Source organism: Anopheles gambiae, chromosome X (genome assembly GCF_943734735.2).
Source record: "Anopheles gambiae chromosome X, idAnoGambNW_F1_1, whole genome shotgun sequence".
In the NCBI taxonomy this organism is placed as follows: Eukaryota; Metazoa; Arthropoda; class Insecta; order Diptera; family Culicidae; genus Anopheles; species Anopheles gambiae.
This window is the reverse complement of record NC_064600.1, coordinates 25,634,727-25,657,307: the sequence shown is the minus strand read 5'-3', so window position 1 is coordinate 25,657,307 and position 22,581 is coordinate 25,634,727. Positions and strand designations below refer to the sequence as shown.

Below are 22,581 nucleotides of genomic sequence, written 5' to 3'. Positions count from 1 at the left end.
ACGCACGAATCACTCGGCTGACACTATCGATGCTTCAAATCGGCCAAGGCTGCTTTCGATAGTGTTGCACATCAGTGGCGGATCTAACGGTAGGCGGACTAGGCGGTCGCCTGGGTCCCCGCCGATTTAGGGGCCCCGTAGTTCTCTAGTCTATAGTATGCCTTGGACAGAGTAATAGTGGCAAGGGCCCCCGAGGCTGGCGAATCATTTGCACCCCCCCCCCCCCCCCCCCCTTCCCGTGGCCAGCAAAAATTTTAGAGCCAATGATTATCGACTGACCCCCTAGAACACCATTTACCATTTACAGGGGGCCTCAACTAGTCTTACCGCCTAGAGCCCCCGATTCTTAATCCGCCACTGTTCCACGTTCCTTACTACTCGTCAAACTCCGAACTCACAGACTGCCGGAACAGCTGTTGGCCTGGACACTACACTTTGCACCGTACCATCGCTTCGTTGGGTATGTCACAAGGAAGCAACGTTGATCGACATTTCATTGTACTCTTTGTATGACGTATTTGGGGTGTTTGCTCCAGGAAACCACTTTGTTTATGCTGACGATACAAATATATCCCTCCCCATTCGCGGGCCCCAAATATAATCCTTCCTTAAGCCGACTAGCTGCATCTTCAGGGCACGTTGTGCACGTTCCTGTCCAGGTGCTCCACAAAAACCTGGAATTGAGTTGAGTTGAGTTGAGAATGAAGCATTGAGTGATCACCATCACAAACATTCAGAAAACAGAATGAAAATAAGAAATCGCTAGCGATTGGCTGGGAGTTGTGTGTTGTTTGCACGCCGCGCTTCATAGATTATCACCGTATTCCATTGTTGAGCATGTTTAGACGACGATCTTATGCGAGAAAGGTTCTGTGGTTGGTGTGATATCTTCTAATCCAACCACAAGCTTTCTCCTCCTGTACAGGGACGCACATCCAGCTTTATTCGTTGTCCGACACTGACTGACCCCCTCACACTCTCTTAGCTGTACTCTAGGATACCACAGTTGGTTCCAGTTATACACTGCGAGTTGGTGCTTGCAATCTATAAGCTAGTTTAAAAGTGTTGCTCAGCTACCGTAAAACAAACGCTGCAATATTTGAAGCATTATTTGATAAGAGCAGCAGCCGGATCGTTGGATTGTACAACAAAAAAGCTGGTTTGAACATGCTTCATTCAAAAGAATATCTACCTACAAAATGATAAAAAAGCTAATTGTTTTAAGTTGCATCTTGTAGTTTCTACTTATGGAGAATACGTACCTCATTAAACATTGCAAGCATTTCTTATTTCTTCGCATATATACCGAAAACCTTCACCAAACTCACTGGAAGGCAAGTTGTGAGACGTAAATTCCTGTGGGAAGAATGCTGTATAAAGTTGTTTTCAGCACCTGTATGAAAGAACGTTGTTGAGAAATATTGTTTCCGTATTGAACGCAGTTTAAAATTATGCTACATATCTCTTGTTTGCTTGTTCTTTTGCAGTAAAGGTATCCATTATGTTCCACTCGGTTCTGCAGATTGCTGCGTGAGTTGTTTGTAAACACTTTCTAATCGAAGTGTCAAACGCAGCTTCAAAATGTCGGAACAGAAACAAGCTATGCTTCGACCAAGATGTATGGATATTAGGAGGTGAAGTGCTTCAGAGCAAATTGACATTTCACGACTTGACATAACAATACTGGGGGCTCCGGTATTAAAATCGGGGAGGGCTGGAGGGGGGTATAGAAAATTGTATGCGATTTCACATAACAATACTCAATGATGGCGCCCGGAAAACGCGCTAACAATTCACCTCCTTAATAAACACACCTTGTGCTTCGACCTCTATCCTCAATAGACCTTGATTAATACGGTAATGTTGTTGCGCGCCAAAGTGGGTAGAAAGGAGGTGTCGTCATGTAGAACAATTGGGCATCGAGGCTTTAGAAAAAAGCACAAAACCAGGATCGACGGCAGTTGTCAAATGCGACGAATGCTGCTGGTATTTGGAAATCATAAATGAATTGTTTTCGTTTGATAAACATTTGTTTAGCACTAAAAAATGTATTTTGCATCCACACTCCATAAATCGGCATTTTACATGTCATAATGCAGCTGCTGCCTGTAAACCATGGTGTCTCATTCTAACAGTGGTTGAAGGATCATCTCTTTTTCTCACAGTGAGTTTGATACGAAGTGACACAAATATACACGAACATTTAAACACTACACAAATTACACACAGTTCCAATATTTCGAAAATATTAAATATACAGAAAATAAGGTGGTAAGAAAGAACATAAGTGATGAAGATGGGGGGGGACCCCCCCGGGGGGAGTAGGATTTTCGGATCCTACTATGGAATCCTTGGTGAGGATTCCGGTAAAACAAAAAAACGGAAAAAATAACAGAGGTGAGCGAATTATTATAAACGATTCATATGAACCGGAAGAAATCTTCTTAATCGTGGAAAGTGTAACAAAAGGCAAAAGCTTAGCCACATACAACCCTTTTCTTTTTGCAAAGGCGACAGAAAACGCCATTGGAAATGCGCCATTGCAAACTACATTACTTAGAGATGGGAAGATTCTCATCAAGGTGAAAAACAGAAAAGATGCAGAAAAATTAAAAAAAAAATAAAGCTTAGTTGGGGAAAAACGGAAATACAAGTAAAAGTAGAAGAACACAAAACCCTTAATTCTTGCAAGGGTATAGTGAGATGTGATGCCTTCAAATTTATGACGGAAAAAGAATTGAAAGAGGGATTAATCAACGATCATGTGTCAGACGTATATATTTTCAAAAGGAAAAACTTTAATGGTGAACTTGCTAATACAAGAACAGCCATCATAACATTCGAAAAAACTAAACCACCCAAGGATATACACATAGGATATTTTAAGGAAAAAGTGGAATTATACATCCCTCTACCAATGAGATGCATGAAATGCATGCGACTCGGTCACATTAAAGCGAAATGTTTTAGGGAAAAAAAATGTGCCAAGTGCAACGAAAATTTTCACGAGACATGTAACAATCCCCCCAAATGTGCAGAATGTGGAGGCAACCACTCTACCCTAGACAAAGAGTGCCCGATATTTAAAGATGAATATGAAATAAAAAGAATACAAACTATAAACAGAATCACACTCAGAGAGGCTCGAAAAATACGCAGAGACGCAGTGCCTGCAATTCCTAGGACGTACCTAAAAGAAACTTTCGCGAATACAATAGCTAGAAATAATAGAGAACATACCAACACAACAACTAACAACCAACCAGAACCAGAAAACGAAGAAGAACAAAACAACCAAAGAATAATCATAGAAAAAGTAACACAGACTCCAAGGAACCAAAAATCAATACAATCGATCGAACAAAACGAAACGGATCACATAACAACAAAATACATTGTAAACAGAACAGAAAATAACACAGAAAATGAAAATTACATAACAAACAACTACCAAGAAAATGAACAAACAATAAGAAAAAGAACAAGATGCGAAACAATAAATTTCAGTGACACAGAGGTATATCTGAGTGAATCAGAAGTATACCAAAGTGACACTGAAAATTCTAGATACTTAAATGCAGCAGAAGAGTTAACCCCACCAAATAATTAATAATTTGATTTGACAAGGTGTGAGCAGGAAAAATAATTTTTTTCAATATTATCCAAGCAAACATACAATCACTGAGAAAAAACAAAGAAGATCTTAAACATCTCACGCAAACACAAGACATTCATGGAATATGCCTACAAGAGACATGGACCAAAAAAAATAAGAATATTAAAATACCAGGATACAACACCATTAAAACAGATAGGTCAGATGGCTATGGAGGAAGCTGTATCCTTATAAAAAAAGGAATAAAATACAAAGAAATCAACATCACAAATCAAGTAGAAACAATTCAAACCACAGCAATAGTAACATTCAAAACAAAAATGACTATTATATCAATATACATAGCACCACAGGCAAGCAATATAGAGATAAAAAATACAATAGCCCAAATAATACACAATACCAAAGACATGAAAAAAGTTTTAATAGTGGGCGATTTCAATGCGCACTACAGATATTGGGGACATGATAAAACCGATAAAAAAGGTGAAATCATCCTGGAAGAATTTGAAAATTCAGAACTAATAATCCTACATAACAGTACATGCACATGCATTCCAACAGACAAAAACAAAAGAAAAACTTCAATAGACCTATGAATAATATCAAAAGATATATTCCTAGAAACAAACAAACAAATCACAGACTATCATATAGGAGGCAGCAACCACAAAGTAATAAAAATTACTATAAAAATTAAAAACAGCTGCTCACCCACATTCGTTATAAATAAAAATAAAACATATAAACAAATAAATGAACTAGATCACACAAAAATTAACACAATAAAACAATGCATCTATAAAATTAAACAGATAACTAAAAATAATACTCACCGAACAAAACAAAAACTAAAAGTATGGTGGAATGAAGAATTAAAAACTGGCTTTAATAATCGAAACATAGCCAGAACTTCCTTTAAGGCCGCGGGGCCACGGGGCTTTCTCAAGCTGAGAAAACGTTCTCAAGCACTCATTTAAGTTCCTCAAGCACTCAAAACTTGTTCTCAGACTCAAGCCCGTGGCCGTCGTCAGTTTTTCTCACTTTGAGAAACTGATAGGCCGCGGGGCCATGGGGCTTTCTCAAGCTGAGAAAACATTCTCAAACACTCATTTAAGTTTCTCAAGCACTCAAAACTTGTTCTCAGACGCGAGCTCTTGGCCGTTGTCAATTTTTCTCACTCTGAGAAACTGATAAAGCCACTCAAATTTTATTTGGAGCTTTAGGCCGCGGGGCCACGGGGCTTTCTCAAGCTGAGAAAACGTTCTCAAGCACTCATTTAAGTTTCTCAAGCACTCAAAACTTGTTCTCAGACTCAAGCCCGTGACCGTCGTCAGTTTTTCTCACTCTGAGAAACTCATATAGACACTCAAGCTTTATTTAGAACTTTAAATAGAAAAACAGTTTTTAATCGCATATTTTTTTAACGTTTTCATTTATAAACATTGAATACATTTTCCAAAGTGATTTCCGATAAACAAATAGCACAATTCTCCATATTTCAGTTAACCGATCGCTGCATCGGCAACTTTCTCAAAGATTCTCAAAGATTCTCAAAACTGATTTTGTTCCGATTCGACAAACGCTGAGAACGAGGATTTCTCAAAAGCACTCATGAGTGCTTGAGAAAATGAGTGTTGAGAACCCCCATGGCCCCGCGGCCTAAAAATTCACGCTCTATTAAAAACTCAATGGAATGCAAGAAAAGAACAGCTATCCTGATTTCTTCTTCTTCTTCTTTGGCACAACAACCGTTGTCGGTCAAGGCCTGCCTGTACCCACTAGTGAAGTGAGCTTGGCTTTCTTTGACTTTTTGTTACCATAGCAGGATAGTCAGTCCTACGTATGGGGGTACGGGCTATTCGGGACGTGAACCCATTACGGGCATGTTGTTACGTCGTACGAGTTGACGACTGTACCACCAGACCGGCCCAAAGCTATCCTGATTTACAAAATTAAAAAAAAACATAAAAGAGAACTATTTTACCACACTCTAGATAGTATAAACTCCCAAACTAATATCAAAGAACTATGGGACTTGGTACACAATATTAACAATAACAAAAATCATGCCAAAGAATCGAACATTATACACAATGATAATAAAATAGCCAAAGACTTTTTAGATTTAAACTTAAAAAAAAAATATCCAAATTTAGACCAGATACAAACAATGCAACCCAAATAGACATGGAATTAATTAATAAGGAAATATGGACGGAATTACTAAAAAACAAGAAAAATACAGCACCAGGAATAGACAAAATAACTTACGAAATGCTTCGTAGCATAAACGAAGAAACACTCAAGATCATCATAAAAGATGCAAACAATATGTGGATGAAAGAAAAAAACCAGAAAAAGATCCAAACAATATAAACAATTATAGACCAATCGCACTCATTCCGACTCCTACAAAAATTCTAAACTCTGCAGTACTCCTCAAACTAAATAGGCACATAGAATTAAGAAAGATTCTACCAGAAACCTCTTTTGGATTTAGAAAACACAAAACAATAAATCAATGCATAAATTACCTAACAAATCAAGTATACCAAAACAAAAGGAAAAATAATATGACCGATGCAATATTTATAGACTTAGAAAAGGCATATAACAAAGTCATAACCAAAACACTGATACAAAAATCAATAGACGCTAACACACCAAACCAAATAACTCTATGGGTTACTAATTTCCTTAAAAATAGAACAGTAGAGATAGAAAGTAACACAAAGATCAAAATGCTAGTCACTAACGGATTACCCCAGGGAGATGTAATATCCCCAACTCTATTCAATCTATGTACCAAAGATATACACAATAAAATAACAAATGAAAACACAAAATTAATACAATATGCAGATGATTTTGTGATAATTGCCAGAGGAAAGGACCAAAACGAACTGAAGACCAATCTTCAAACATCTTTAAATTCATTCATAAACGAAAAAGAAGAACTAAATCTCCCCATAAACACGGACAAAACTAAATATATGATATTTAACAATAAAAACCAAAATTTCAACCTCAACATACGAAACACACAAATAGAAATAACCAACACATACAAATACCTCGGCACCATAATAGACAATAAGCTTAAATTTCATAAACACATAGAATACCTGAGAAATAAAGCCATAGATAGACTAAACATTTTAAAAATACTTTGCGCAAAAAATAACAATCTAGACCCACAAAAAGCTCTAATAGTATACAGGTCAACTATGCGAAGCATATTTGAAACGGGCTCATCATACTTAAACAATAGCAACAAAAGCAATAGGAAAAAAATAAATACAACAATTAACCAAGCGATACGCAAAGCTACAGGATGCACAAAAACGACACCCATCAACACCTTGCACGCTATTGCAGCCGAGATCCCATTCCAATTCAGATCTAAATTCATAGCACGTAAAGAACTAGCAAAAATAATAGTATATTCACACATATTAAGAAAACAAATAAATAAGATAAAAGATAATAACTACAATAATAAGTCAAAATCATACCAAGAGAAAATATATGAAGAAGACTACAACATTTTAAAACATCTATCCATTAGCCAAATGAACAACATTGCAACAAAAATAAACATAGACACAACACTTAATAAAGAAATAGGTACCAAAGCAAACAAAAATAAAGAGACGATTAAATCAATAACCTTAGAAAAGATGAAACACTACAACAATAATGGACCAACAATTTTTACGGATGGTAGCTTAAAAGATAATCAGGCGGGAATAGGAATTTACATAAAAGATAGAAAACATAACATATACAAAGAATATAAAATTAAAAACATAGCATCAATAGCAACAATAGAACTGATAGCCATCGAAAAAGCTCTGGAGATAGCTAAAAAATATAAGATGAAAAACATAATCCTATATACTGATAGCCTGACCTCATGCAACATCCTAAAAAAAGCACAAAAAGAACCACAAATAGAAGGAATTATATATAACATATTACAAAGATGCACCAACACTAACACACAAATTGTTTGGATACCGTCGCACGTAGTTATAAACGGAAACGAAGTCACAGACGAATTAGCGAAGAAAGGATGCTTAACAAGTGCAGAATTAGACAATAAAATAAGGTTTACTGATGCCAAAGATTTGTACCGTAAGGAAATGGAAAAACAGGCTACAGAATGGTACATAAATGAGTCCATTACTAAAGGACAGAAATTCCTAAATTTCTAAACTGAATTCAAAACTGAAATTTGGCACAAAAACATAAAAATTAGCGGGAAACAAATAAAAATAATGAACAGAATATTATCCGGGTATGACTATTCAGATTACTGGCTAGCCAAAATGAAAATAACCCAAAAAGGTGAATGTGAAAATTGCAGAAAATCAAATACAGGATGGCACATGATCTTTGACTGTCCCAAATACAATAATAATAACAATAACAATAACAATAGAACAAAATTTGAAGATTTCCGAAAAACATGGAGAGAACCCTCTGGAAAAACAATAAAGCAAATTATAAATTTCATAAAACAAAATCACATAGAAATATGAAAAGAATGAGAGGAAAAGGAGAAACATCTTTTATCTCTTCCTGCAATGGAAGATCATTTAAAGAAAAAAAATCTCCCTAAAACCCCAAAAAATAAAAACAAACAAACAAACAAACAAACTAGAGAAAAAAAACAATAGCATAGATAACTATAATTAACTAGAGAAATAAATGGTACAACACAAACAGATGGAAACTAACTGAATTTTGTTTTCAAAACCCAGTACAGGCGGTCCCCGAGATACACGGTTAATGGGGAACGAAAACGGCCGCAAAATACCGCGTATCTCGAATTTCCGCGTAAGTCGAATCTCGTGATTTCCTGCTAAAATATCACAAATTTTCGTGTAATTTTGCAAGTAGGGGGCGGTTTTAGTCACTTTATGAATTATTTGATATGATTCTGACTGAATATAACTGTTTTAAACCTTTTGAAATAGTTTTTAACATTCAATCAAAACGGAAATTATTTGGCAATTTGAAATTGATGTGTCAAATCAGTACAATTTGCTCAAAGAATTGTCAAATTTAGAAAACCGCATATCTCCGAATCCGCGTATAAGAGGTACCGTGTATCTCGGGGACCGCCTGTATAGTTACCCACACACACATACACACCAAATTCAAAAAAACGGACACAAAAACAACACCCAACAGACAACACAAAACAATCTGAGTATCAAACCCCGTGAAATAAACGATGTGACAACCAAAGACTGAAAGAAGAGAAAAAAAAAATAAAGAGAAATAGACTGCAAGGTCTCTCTAACCGTAGCAATAGACGATGCGCAATCTCAGATTGCGCATATATTCGTTTTATCAAAATATATGTCATTTCGCGTAGCCAACCCTGAGCTATAAACGTCATTTCCATACAATTTCAGATTGCGCCAAGATTGCGCATAAATTTTCAAGATTATATGTCCGAGATATATACATATTTTTTGACAGATAAATATATCAAACCGACCCGTTTGACAGATAAATATATGCGCAATCTGAGATTGCGCATCGTCTATTGCTACGGTAACAATCAAGATCAAGGTCTGTTGAGATATCAGATCACATATTAGCCCATTTGACAGGTACCATCTTGGGCACCGATTTTGACGGCAAGAATACCTCTTGTACATGTATTGGTGTCTTGTTTACGTTTCGATTGTTCAAAAATTCTCAGGAATCTCTTTTGGCGGTTTATTGCCATTTCATCACACTTTTGTTCATGCATTGCATAAACAATCCGCATCTTGGGATACTTCTCTGCCTAAAAGCGATTTTTATCCATTCATCCTATTCAGGAATCTTTTTTTTCATCATGCCGATCTCGTGTTCTGTATTTTGTTGTAGCAACAATCGTTGCAAAGTGAAACAACAGGGAACAAATACGGCATTTCATAAATTTCCGAAAGAAACTGTGTTGCGCAGTGCCTGGAAGAAATTTTGCAATCGTGGTGAGGATTGGGAACCTACTAATTGTTCTGTTATTTGCTCTTCTCATTTTCAGCCAGAGGATTACCAGCTGCATCATGCTCCCTTAATGAAAAATGGACAATTGCGGAAGCTCAACTGTGGCGGTAAGTAAATGAATATTTATATTGTTATTATAGTAGTGTTGTGGACAGACCGCTGCCTCATCCTGAGGGCTCACTGTTGACAGCAGGGCTGTCATCCTGTGACGTCCTCAGTGAGGATCGCGGCGCGAGCAGGACCAGTCGTCCTCTCCCCGCATTGCGTGTGTGTTGCGCTTATATTATTTATATACGTGTTATTGTAAACGATACCAAAGATAGTGATAATATAATATATTCTGTTTGTGCCGTACACCACCGTCTCATGTTTGTTTTGTGCGGACACAACAAGTAGTGTTAAGCAATATTACATAAATTACATCTCATGTACTATTTAAACATAAACTTCAGTTCATTTGTAATACGAAATCAGGATTGCCGAAAATATTTAAGTGTCGTCAGTGGCGGATCTAACGGTAAGCAGACTAGGCGGTCGCCTGGGCCCTGTAGATCGCTAGTCTATAGTACGCTGTATGGACATAGTACTAGCGAAAAGGGCCCATGGAAGGATGGACGTTTGGGGCTCCGAGGTTGGCGAATCATTCCCCCCCCCCCCCCTGCCAGACTTTGTCTTAGCCTGTGACTGATGATCGTAGGGCCCCCTCGACGGCATTTCAAGTTTACTGTTCAATTTCCCAACAGCAAGTTCAGTGCCAGTACAAACCCCCCCTTCCCCATCATTTAGCATTTACAGGGGGCCTCAACTAGTCTTACCGCCTAGGGCCCCTGATACCCTTAATCCGCCACTGAGTGTCGTGTAGTAAAGTTTCTCAAGGAAATTTAAGCGGGAAACAGATCAAAATGATAATTTAATAGTGAGCGAAGTTGTGGATAAAGAGCGAGTGTTAGTGTGTATTCCCTTGGTTTCCCAGGATCCGTTTAGTTCGCGTAGTGCATATTTTTTCTTAACTATTCCTAAGAGCACCAATTACTCAGCTCACTGGCTGGCTGGCTGGCAGCACCGAAGTCATGTTTCTATGACCGGATGCATTGTGTGCGTCATGCAAATGCATCTGGATGAAACGTGTTGATGCTGTTGTGTTCAGCGAACGAGCAAGCGCACGTAACGGTAACTAAGGACACGTAACGACAGATACACATAGTTTATCCTTTATTTTCTAGTTTCTAGTTTATCTAGTTTAGTTCTAGTTTATCACAGTTCTACACGCAGAGTAACGCGGGAAGTATTTTTTTTTTATTCAGAAAGAACGCGTGAAGTTTTTAATTAAAAATTTTAAATTAATTGTGTGTCGTTACTAAAGTAAAGAGATGGGATACACAAGATTTTGTTGAGAGGTTTTGAGATTTTTTTTCCTGCAAAGGCGGCAAGTGATTTGATTCACATTCAAACGGTCCTTCTTCTTTTTTGGCACAACAACCGCTGTCGGTAAAGTGAGCTTGGCTTTCAGTGACTTATTGTTAACATAGCAGGATAGTCAATCCTACGTATGGAGGCACGGTCCATTTGAGGCATGAACTTATGACGGGCATTCAAACTTTTCTATCATAGTATAATTACTATCGCTTAAGTTTATGCGGATCGACCCACACCTGCTGAGTCGGAGCCATCCGTAAGCAACTCGGTATCATTGGGGACAACCAGTAAGGTACAAGTAGGTTCAGTAGGTGTAACAATTGCGGTAGGTGTAAGGAAACATAAGCCCGTTGGCATAAATGATTGATGAAGTGATGAAGTTAATGAAGTGAGTTTGGATGCCCGTCATGGGTTCAAGCCCCAAATGGATCGTGCCGCCATACGTAGGACTGACTGTCCTGCTAGGGGGAAAAATCAATTAGTCACTGAAAGCCAAGTCCACAAGTGTTACAGGCAGGCCTTGACCGACAACGGTTGTTAAGCCTAAAGAAGAGAGATTCTGGTCCACTAGAACGCGTTGCACCCACGGATTGGATTTAGTGGGAAACGATTCCGGTACGCGCGTACCTGCTCCGGGTCGTGTCATTAAGTTAATCGCATGATCTATCAGAGCGAACAGCTATTTGTCATGTGAAATGTGAGGTTCTGCCTTACTATTTGAAATTTGGATGATTATTAATTATGTGTTTTGTACATTGTGACTCTTTTTAAAAGCTATTCCATCAATATTACTTCAAACTTCAAACGACGCAAATAATAATGATGAGAATAATGAACAGCTTATGATTGAGGAACGTCGTCGTGTGCTGTACAATAATAATGAAAACGAATGTAAAAACTGTGACCAGAAAGACAAAACCATCAAACAGCTAGAGCTACAAATATGTATTCTTACAGCTCGATTGGATGAAGCAAAAAAATTAAAAGATGCTAACTTGATTCTGAAGGAGCATCTGGATTCCGCTGTAAAAGAAAATACAGCTCTCAAGGAACAAAACACGTGCCTGGAAAACGATCTTAAACTCGTAAAAAGTACAAGCATACAAAAAGAAGATTTTGTTCCTGAAATGAAAAAGGTGCTAGGAGATACATTAACTAGCAATCAAATCGATTTAATAACGAAGAGAAAGAAGCGAGTCAGATGGACAAAGGAAGAAATAAGCAAGGCTTTCACAGTAAGATACTTTTCCAAACGAGCGTATGGATATCTCGGAAATAATATGAAAATTCCAATGCCAGCGCCGTCAACATTGGAAAAATATTCCCAAAGAATTAATCTTAAACAAGGCATTTTAGATGTTATCATTAATTTAATCGCGACCGTAACAAAAACGTTTACCGAAAGAGACAAGGAATGTGTCTTAAGCTTCGATGAGATGAAGGTAGAAAGCGTCATGGGATATGATCCGGCTGCAGATGAAATATTGGGACCTCACAATTACATGCAAGTGGTAATCGCTAGAGGATTATTCAACAACTGGAAGCAGCCAATATACATCGGATTTGATCAAAGTATGACAAAAGACATAATTCTAAGTATCATAAACAGACTGAGCGAGATTAATATAAATGTTGTTGCAATAGTGAGTGATAATTGCCCAGCAAATACGAGCTGTTGGAAAGAACTGGGAGCAGATTATTATAACCCATTCTTTCCGCATCCCGTCACAAAAAAAAATGTGTACGTTGTTCCTGATGTGCCGCATTTGCTGAAGTTAACGAGAAACTGGCTAGTGGACCATGGATTTAAGTATAAAGAAAAAAATATTACACTTGAACCACTCAAAAAAATTCTTGAAGGTAGAATGGCTGCAGAAATTACACTCATATTTAAAATAAACACAGGACACATAAGAATGACTAGCCAAGAAAAACAAAATGTTCGGAAAGCAGCGCAACTTCTATCGCGTACAGTGGCAATTTCATTACGGAGATACGATGACACTACAGAAGCAAGTGATTTGGCAGATTTTATAGAAAAAAATGATTTATGGTTCAGTGTCTCAAATTCGTATTCACCATTTGCAAAAGAAGACTACAAAAAATCGTATAATGGTAACGAAATGCAGCGAAAGGCCCTCAACGATATGCGCGAGTTAATGGAGAATTCCATTGCGTTGGGAAAATCTTCGTTACAAACATTTCAAAAATCTGTGATTATGCAAACAACTGCTCTACAAATGCTGTTTGACGACATGAAGGAAAAGCATAAAAACGCAGTCAAATTCATATCAACATATAAGGCAAGTAGTTATGCATTGTAAAAAGCAGCAAATGTTGGACCAAATTTATTGTACATCGTGTAATGCTGTATAGTTATTTTAAATGTTTAAAATAATCAATTCTATCTTCGTATTATAATTTTCTTTAACAGCTTAACCAAGATGTACTAGAGAACTTCTTCACGCAAGTAAGACAAAAAGGAGGGGTGAATGATCACCCATCGCCGATGAGTTGTCTTTACCGTATAAGAATAATGATACAGGCGGTCCCCGTGATACACGGTTAATGGGGACCGAAAACGGCCGCAAAATACCGCGTATCTCGAATTTCCGCGTAAGTCGAATCTCGTGATTTCCAGCTAAAATATCACAAATTTTCGTGTAATTTTGCAAGTAGGGGGCGGTTTTAGTCACTTTATGAATTATTTGATATGATTCTGACTGAATATAACTGTTTTAAACCTTTTGAAATAGTTTTGAACATTCAATCAAAACGGAAATTATTTTGCAATTTGCAATTGATGTGTCAAATCAGTACAATTTGCTCAAAGAATTGTCAAATTTAGAAACCGCGTATCTCCGAATCCGCGTATAAGAGGTACCGTGTATCTCGGGGACCGCCTGTACTTGGAAAATCCTCAACCATATTACGGAATCAAACTCATACCGGACAACAAAACAACCAAGAACCGGATGAATATTTGACGACAGTGGAACCTAACGTTGAAGAAAGTAATTTAAATGAAGAGCCGGAGGAATATATAGCTGCAACGGTGTTTTCAGGAGCCGAAATAGTACCAAACTTCCCAGACATGCAACGCATGGAAAAAGCTAATGGATTAATAAGCTCCGAAGATAGTGATATTATCAGTACGGCGAGCAGTAATCCTTTAATAATGACAGAACAAGAAGAAGATGGATTGCAATACATTACCTCGCAAAAAAAATTAACGAAAAGTATCCCAGCTTAAACCTAGGAATACAAACATTTAAAATTTTTAATGAGCATAGCTATTGCCAACCACCAACATTTGTGGACCATTTGTCGCTGGGTGGACTACACAAACCCAGTGAAGAGTTTATGAACATTGGAAAGAAAATGGAAAAAAATATTCCAAAAATTACACAAGAATGGTAAATTTAATAAGAAAACATTAATCGTACGGAGATTAGCGGTTAATATACAGAAACAAGTCGAATTACCCTCAGAGATAGTTAAATCATTCGCAAAACAGAGAGTGATAGTTCGCATGCGATATTTGAACATGAAAGCCAGCTTTGAAGCTAATGGCACAACTAGCCGCAAAAGAAAATCGCAACAGCAAGATCCAAAAGGAATAAAAAAGATGAGAAGGATAATAAACTAAACGCACTATACCACCAAATTATCTGCAAATGGGGTAAGATCCGACACCTCCTTGAAGGATAATATAGGCTCTCTTACTCAACTCCTATCCTGCGACGTCCGTTTCGTGCAGTGGTAACATGTATCATCGTATATCCAAGCTTGGGTAGACGGGCAAAGTCCCAACCCCTTGGGCGGATGATGGTACATGGCCAACCAAGAGGGGGGCAGGCATTCCAGGCAACTGGAATGTCTTAACGTCAGACCAATCTAATGACGCTAAATCTGTCGAATAGGTGTATAGAAAAGAATATCCTACAAGTATCCGAACATATATGTCCTTCTCATCTAACGAAAATAATGAGGAAAGCCCACTGAAACTAGCAGCCGAAAAACGATTTAAAATGAACCTAATGATGAGTGATGGATAACCAGAAGCCTCAACCGTGACAGAGCAACTTATCCCGGATGGCAGCCAGCTTCTTTTTGTCTTTTTTTTTCTTTTTCTTTTCTTTTCTTACTATTTCTTTTCTAGATATCAGCGTGGAGGACATACTAAGGATCAAGATGGGCCATCACACAAACGCCTAAAGGAAGATAAAAGGTACGCGGAGTGTTTTAGTGCGGTCGCATTGATCGTAAGCTAATCTGTAATACAGATGGGTTACGATCAATGAACCCCACACTACCCACGACATGGACGGTTGGTATGGAAGTCGTGGGTGCCTTTTGAAGGTTTCACTCCGCGATAAAAAAAAAAAAAAAAAAAAAAAAAAAAAAAAAAAGACGAGAGCAACGATGAAACTGCTATTAACAATTAACCTTAAATTTCTCAACATATCAAAGCTGTGCGACCAATTTTTCTACATGTTAAATATTATCTAATTAATCTATATACGTTCTTTAGTAATGCGTACATGTGCTTAAGCGTAAAATACATGAACTGTGATGTAGAATTTCATTTTAAATGTTTTAAGAGATGATTAAACTGTTGATAGTGATATCGTTTCACTCACTAACTGTAGCTGTTCTATTTTTGCATTAAGTCGCACGAATAATGTTTATAAAATATGTTTGGTTCAGCTTGTAAGAGTAGTGTAATTTGCTTATACAACCCATATCAGGATTGAGTAGTTCGGACCCTAAAAGACAAAATAAATTTAGTAAAATCAATACATCCGTAAAACCAAATACAGGGTTTACCAAGTCACTTTGCGATGTGAGCTGCACAATTCATCTCATTTGAGACGTATTTCTATTCTGACGTGCTACTTCATTTGGCCCGAAATAATTTTCTTTTCCGCCGCATTCATTTTCATCCATTATATGAAGTCTTTTCACAGGGGATGTTAGCTGGAGCCGTCCGCGATGTTTACATTTTTTTCAAAAATAAATTTTTGGGCTTTTAGTGCTGATTTGTGATACAACTATGTTGTTTAACAAAGAATAGAGGTTTATCTTTGCTCCGCTGTAGCATTCTAGCCGAAACATGGTTTATTCGTTGAGATATTAGCAGTTGAACCTGCTCAGTCAAATCTGCTAATAACTCAACGAATAACCCATGTTTCGGCTAGAATGCTACAGCGGAGCAAAGATAAACCTCTATTCTTTGTTAAACAACATAGTTGTATCACAAATCAGCACCAAAAGCCCAAAAATTTATTTTTGAAAAAAATGTAAACATCGCGGACGGCTCCAGCTAACATCCCCTGTGAAAAGACTTCATATAATGGATGAAAATGAATGCGGCGGAATAGAAAATTATTTCGGGCCAAATGAAGTAGCACGTCAGAATAGAAATACGTCTCAAATGAGATGAATTGTGCAGCTCACATCGCAAAGTGACTTGGTAAACCCTGTATCATACCCTACGTCGAAAACATCACTTCCGGAATTGTATATAACGCTAGCTCAAAAACTAAATCACGTTGGTTCTGTAATGTTTTTCTGGATCTGGATGGATGGAATCTGGAAGCGCCAAATAATAGAATCATAACAAGTGATTTTGCTTCCGCCATGTGTACAAGAACCATATGCCACCATCCGACACGGAAACCACAATCAAATGGCTACATATAATTAGGACGGGTGACCAAACTCACTGTTGGCGCGTTTATTCAATTTCATCGAATTGGGTTTGATATATACGGTCTAGTCTAGGAGGCACCTAAAATATAGTATGAGATGATGTTTATATTATTATAGACTAACATATCACAAGGAACTGAGTTTATCAAATATCATATCACATATGACCACGTATCTTTACCACTTTCCAGATGATAAAATGAGCCACGAACATTAGATTGTAATAGTACAGATATTGCGCGATGAATAATTTATGTGATCACAAATCACTGAACAATGATTTTATCTTAAATTTACGGAAAATGTTAACTTAATTTCCTTCTTGTTGTTTCGCATCATTCAGATCGTAAACATTGGCAACTAGCGTCGCACACATACAATCACAACCCTTGTACATACACGCGGTAATCCAGACGTCACTTTTCTTAGCTGATTCTTCTTCAGCTTAGCTGTGAAAACGGGGTTAATATGTGACCTGGTATTTCAACAGACCTTGATCAAGATCAAAGTGGGTATAGGGACTAGGTGGGCTTATAGGTTTGGCGGGAAGGCCATATTGGACGAACGAATGACAGGAGGGGATTCGATTGTGATACGTAGTTTTTCACCCACACTACGGCACATCATCCAAAATAGCCATTGGAATTCACACGCATACATCAACAAATGATCGAATCCCCTCCTGTCATTTCGTTTTCATTTTTCTACAGTACGGCTGTCATTTTGTTCGGGATAAGCCCACCTGTATAATAAACCCACTTTGATCAAGATGGTCAACCTCTGATTATGGTGTCCCACAACATCATAGGTGGACAAACCCCATCACCCAAAGAAGAAGAAGAAGAAACCAAGGTGGAATATAGAGGAGGTGTCTTCTTAGCGTTTGGCATGTTGCCATTTTGAGATTCAGTTTGACAACAGCCGTCGATATTTGTTTACAGCAAAGTGGGTAGAAAGGAGATGTCGTCATGTAGAACAATTGGGCATCGAGGCTTTAGAAAAAAGCACAAAACCAGGATCGACGGCAGTTGTCAAATGCGACGAATGCTGCTGGTATTTGGATATCATAAATGAATTGTTTTCGTTTGATAAACATTTGTTTAGCACTAAAAAATGTATTTTGCATCCACACTCCATAAATCGGCATTTTACACGTTATATTGCAGCTGCTGCCTGTAAACAAATATAAGCGAAAGGCCACGGGAGTGACAAAATGCTGACAAATTTTTCAAAATGTGAGCTTTTGTCACTTTTTTGAGCTTTTGTCAAAATTTTGTGACCTGGAGCAGCCAGGAAAAAAAGTTGACAAAATTTGACGTTCGTGAAAAAAGCGCAAAAAAACAGCTATTTGGCGCAGTTGTGACCCATTGTTATGATAATAATGCTAAAATGCATGATTCTAATTGATTTATGTACCTAGTTAGTGCTTCTTAAACTAAATATCGATGATATTCAGATGTTGGAGCTTTTTGTCGCTCTTGTGTATGTTTTTGGTGCGGCCACGAGAAAAGCTCTTTTTTGCAGTAGACAAGCAATTTTGACAAAGTTGAAAAAATTTTCAACATTTTTTCAGCTCCGTGGCGACGTGCTATATCGAGGGCTGTTGTCAAACTGAGGCGGCGCTCTAGCAGCAATCGAACACGACATCCGACACGAACAAACCCATATAATCATATGGAGGTGCACTGTGAGACACAAACAAACAAACAAGATAAACGTCGAGTCGAACATGTCAGTTGATTCTGTCTGTGATGTTCGATACCCACCTGTGCTGTGAGTACCTTGGCTGTCAAACGCTTCACAGCTACAGTAGATATAGCGCATGGCCACGGAGCTGAAAAAATGTTGAAAAAATTTTCAACTTTGTCAAAATTGCTTGTCAACTGCAAAAAAGAGCTTTTCTCGTGGCCTCACCAAAAACATACACAAGAGCGACAAAAAGCTCCAACATCTAGATATAATCTATATTTTGTTTAAGAAGCACGAAATAGGTGCATAAATCAATTAGAATCATGCATTTTAGCATTATTATCATAACAATGGGTCACAACTGCGCCAAATAGCTGTTTGTTTACGCTTTTTCACGAACGTCAAATTTTGTCAAATTTTGTCAACTTTTTTCCTGGCTGCTCCAGGTCACAAAATTTTGACAAAAGCTCAAAAAAGTGACAAAAGCTCACATTTTGAAAAAAATTGTCAGCATTTTGTCACTCCCGTGGCCTTTCGCTTATAGAATTCAATTCGGGACATTTTTAAGTTTGTTTACGTAGTTTGTCTCTTTTTCTCGTTAAAATTGCGTACAAAATATTTAAAATAGCTATCAATAATTATTGTTAAACTTTTCAATCAATTATAACATAAAATATAAAGGATTGAAACGTATTAAACTATTGTGTGTACATAATCCATCCCGCAGTGCAAGTGACAGCGATTTGCGAGGGCGCGCGAGGGCTCGCACGCCATACAAGTTCACTGCTCCAGAGCCCTCGCATTAAAGAGCTTGCGAGCCTTGGAAGTGTCATATGAGCGAGACAGCTGTATGTCAAGTGTATGGCTATCTCTTTCTGGCAAGAAAAAAGCTCCGAAATGCAACGGTGTTGGTGGACAAAATTTAAATGGCCAAAAATTTTGACCACACACACTTTCTCTCCCGCTGCCTTCCCCTGTTCTCTCTTCCTTCAGGCCCCTTCCTCTTATTTGCGCGCGCCGCTCGCTTGTGTGCGATAGCTCATCAGCTGGTACTGGTATATGGTAGGGTTGTAGTTGTATCTTGAATTGGCGATTGGTACATATATATGTAGTGTATTTGGTTTTACCTGTGACCTTGACGATGCGAGAGCCGATCAATTCTGGTGTTGAAGCAATATTTGTGCTATGCTGGTGGTTGCCGTTCCGTGCCGTTTCTGATGTGGCCATTTGATCGCCATGTCGATCAACGGTTATGAAGCCAATTTCAAACGAGCGAAAGTGAAGGAATAATTCCGTACCGGAAATTTGATTTTTTATCAAGTGTGATACTCCAATGGTGATCTCAACCCGATGTAAGCTGGTTTTAACGGCCATATGAGATAATGTACTCATGTGTTAAAAAAATGTCGCTTTTTTTTCTTTCCTGATTTTCCCGAAAATTGACCCATAATTCAATACGATTTGACTATTTTCATTGATTCCTCATACAACGCATGTAAAGAGGTAAACTGGCTTCGCCAATTCATTCATCTCCGCTCCCAACCATTCATCACCCGAACCACCCACAACCTCATCATTCCATCCACATGCAACGACATTTCCCTCTTCTTTAACAGCAAAGGTCCCAACCGAAGCTTCTACAGACTGCTGCTTTCCATTTTCCTGTTTCTTCTTCTTCTATTTGCCGTACCCATCTACCTGGTAATGCCAGCCAATGCAAGCTTTAGCGTGTTTTTTTAGTACCACACACTCGGCTGGCCAGTCCTTACTACGAGGGGACCGTCTATATCAGGCTTAAACCTATGACGGGCATGATATTATTATCCTTTATGTATCCAGAGGCGGATCTAACGGTAGGCGGACTAGGCGGTCGTCTGGGGCCCCGCCGATTAAGGGGCCCCGTAGATCGCCATTCTATAGTATGCCGTATGGACAGAGTACCAGCGACAACGGCCCCCGGAAGGATGGACGTTGGGGCCCCGAGGCTGGCGAATCAATTTTAGAGCCTGTGACTGATGATCGTAGGGCCCCCCGACGGCGTTCAAACTCTCAACAGCCAGTTTAATGCCGCTAACACCCTCCCCCCCCCATTCTCCCGGACCACCATTTACCATTTACAGGGGGCCTCAACTCGTCTTACCGCCAAGGGCCCTTAATCCGCCCTTAAACCCCGATACCCTTAATCCGCCACTGTATGTATCCTGACCACTCTGACCACTCTCGGTTCCGTGTCAAGATCCTCATTGAGGATATCACACGCTGACAGCGCCTTTTTCAACGGTGAGCCCTCAGGATCGGGCCGTGATCTGCGCACATCCTTTTGAACGTGTCACCAACTGATAGTAAAACGTTAGAAACGGACTCTCTAACCCGCAGGTACGCATCTTCTACCATCTGCTACACATTATTTGACACACCATGAACAGCTTCCTTTTGTCTGTCCTTGCGAACGACTAAGGGCTGGATCGTTCAGTACCAGGGGTATGACATGGCCTACCCATCGCGAGTATGGTGCGCTACAAGTTGGTGGATCTGGTACCAGCTTAATTCAATGTAATGATGGCAGCATCCTTGCTGTTGGGATTGTAAAACACAAGACGAGGCAAAACGACTTGCGCAATCAAAATGCAGTCCGCAAACATCCAGACAAAATCAACTAGTGAACGTGCATAGGAACCTTCTAACAAACTAAATATATGTCATCATGTTTATTCCCCCTTTAAAAATGCGTAGTGATTTATGAGAATATAATCTAGATTTATTTATCTTAAATGATGTGTAAAAGCCGCACATACGAGTGGAGGCCCTAAGCAGTCACACAAATGTAGGCTTGGTTTAAGCGTCTAGCAGGGAAATATTCTAAACTAAAGAAGGATTTAGTAGCAATTTAACTTGCGAGCGGGGGGGGGGAGGGTGAGATGGGTTCCTTTTTTGGGGCCCCTCAAGACCACGGGGCCCGACGCGGCCGCTTAATTAGCTTAGCGCTTATTCCGCCCCTTGACACACACGCGCTTGTCAAAACACATAACTTAAAATAAGGCATATCGATTTATGCCTTAAAGCGCACTTAAAATTAAACTTAACTCGTTAACATCAAGTTTGTTCAATTAACTCAATAACACTATTAACGTGATGTCGTGATGTTTGTCGCCTTTCCGGGGTTATTCAGTGGCATGTTGGTGCCGTCAGCGAGCGACCGTCGATGCAATCGATACACCTGAGGGAATATAAAACATTTGTTTTAGAGGGAAGATAAAACAACAGATTTAGATGTAGCAATAGTGCATCTAGAAGGAACTCACTTGTGGGGTTTTTTTCTCCTGCCAGGAAATTTGACCGCAATCAGTAGTGCGGTCGGTTCGGTCCTGTTGCTGTGCTGCTCCAGCTATTGTGGGGCAGCGGATAATGCAGATCCGAAGGGTAGAATTCCTGCCCCGAACGTTGTGAACGAGCGCGCTCGACACCGTCTGACGGCGCAATCGGGGCACCCGGTGCCGGCTGGGTCTCTAGCGGGTTGTGCTGGTAGAGCCCGATTCGTCGCCGTACAGCTCCCGGAGGATGTTCTTTAATGGTTCATCGTAAGCCCACGTTCCAGGATAGAGGAAAATTGGCTGCAAAAAAAGGAAAAAACACCATGATTAGCATCCTAATCCCTAGCTTCGCCAAACAATCTTCTTCTTCTTTCGTGGTCCGCTTACATACCGAACATACCGCATCACATATACAATGCAACGTACAGTGGCAAACACCCGCGGCAGGCCCATATCGTTTCTGCATTTTGTCTGCAAGTTAAAAGAGGGCATAGTCTATTAAAAAAGTGTTTCTTTATCATGATAATCGCTGGATAACACTTACCCGCTGTCTTGTGCTGTGTTGTCCACCACACCACTTTTCTATGCCGGTACATGCACGTACCGCTTCCGACGGAGCCAGCACGCATTGGGGAGGACTTCAACTACTTACTTTTGCTAAAATGGCACTTACTTACGTAAAATTAAGAACTTAATTATTAAAAAACTTACCGCACTTGATCAGCCAACAACACTGTTTACGTTTTTTACACACACACAACCTAACTTCTACAGTGACAGCAGCCGCAGAGCACCAACACAACGAAAGGTGTCAGGCAAGAC

At 39.0% G+C, this 22,581-nt stretch overlaps 2 long non-coding RNA genes across 3 annotated transcripts; both read right to left on the bottom strand.

Annotated features, from left to right (window-relative positions):
- Nucleotides 1–240: 240 nt before the first annotated feature.
- LOC133391730 (uncharacterized) lies at nt 241–1,558 on the bottom strand. Its single transcript, XR_009765186.1, has 3 exons — nt 1,263–1,558; nt 820–1,192; nt 241–674 (listed from the first exon to the last, which is right to left on the bottom strand). It is a non-coding gene; the product is annotated as an uncharacterized LOC133391730 (long non-coding RNA).
- Nucleotides 1,559–15,529: 13,971 nt separating this feature from the next.
- On the bottom strand, nt 15,530–17,630 carry LOC133391729 (uncharacterized). Of its 2 annotated transcripts, XR_009765183.1 has the most exons (5): nt 17,519–17,630; nt 16,941–17,251; nt 16,774–16,838; nt 16,539–16,639; nt 15,655–15,813 (listed from the first exon to the last, which is right to left on the bottom strand). It is a non-coding gene; the product is annotated as an uncharacterized LOC133391729 (long non-coding RNA). The 2 variants fall into 2 exon arrangements; XR_009765182.1 differs by having other exon boundaries at nt 15,530–15,813; nt 16,539–16,838.
- Between the last annotated feature and the right edge of the window lie 4,951 nt (nt 17,631–22,581).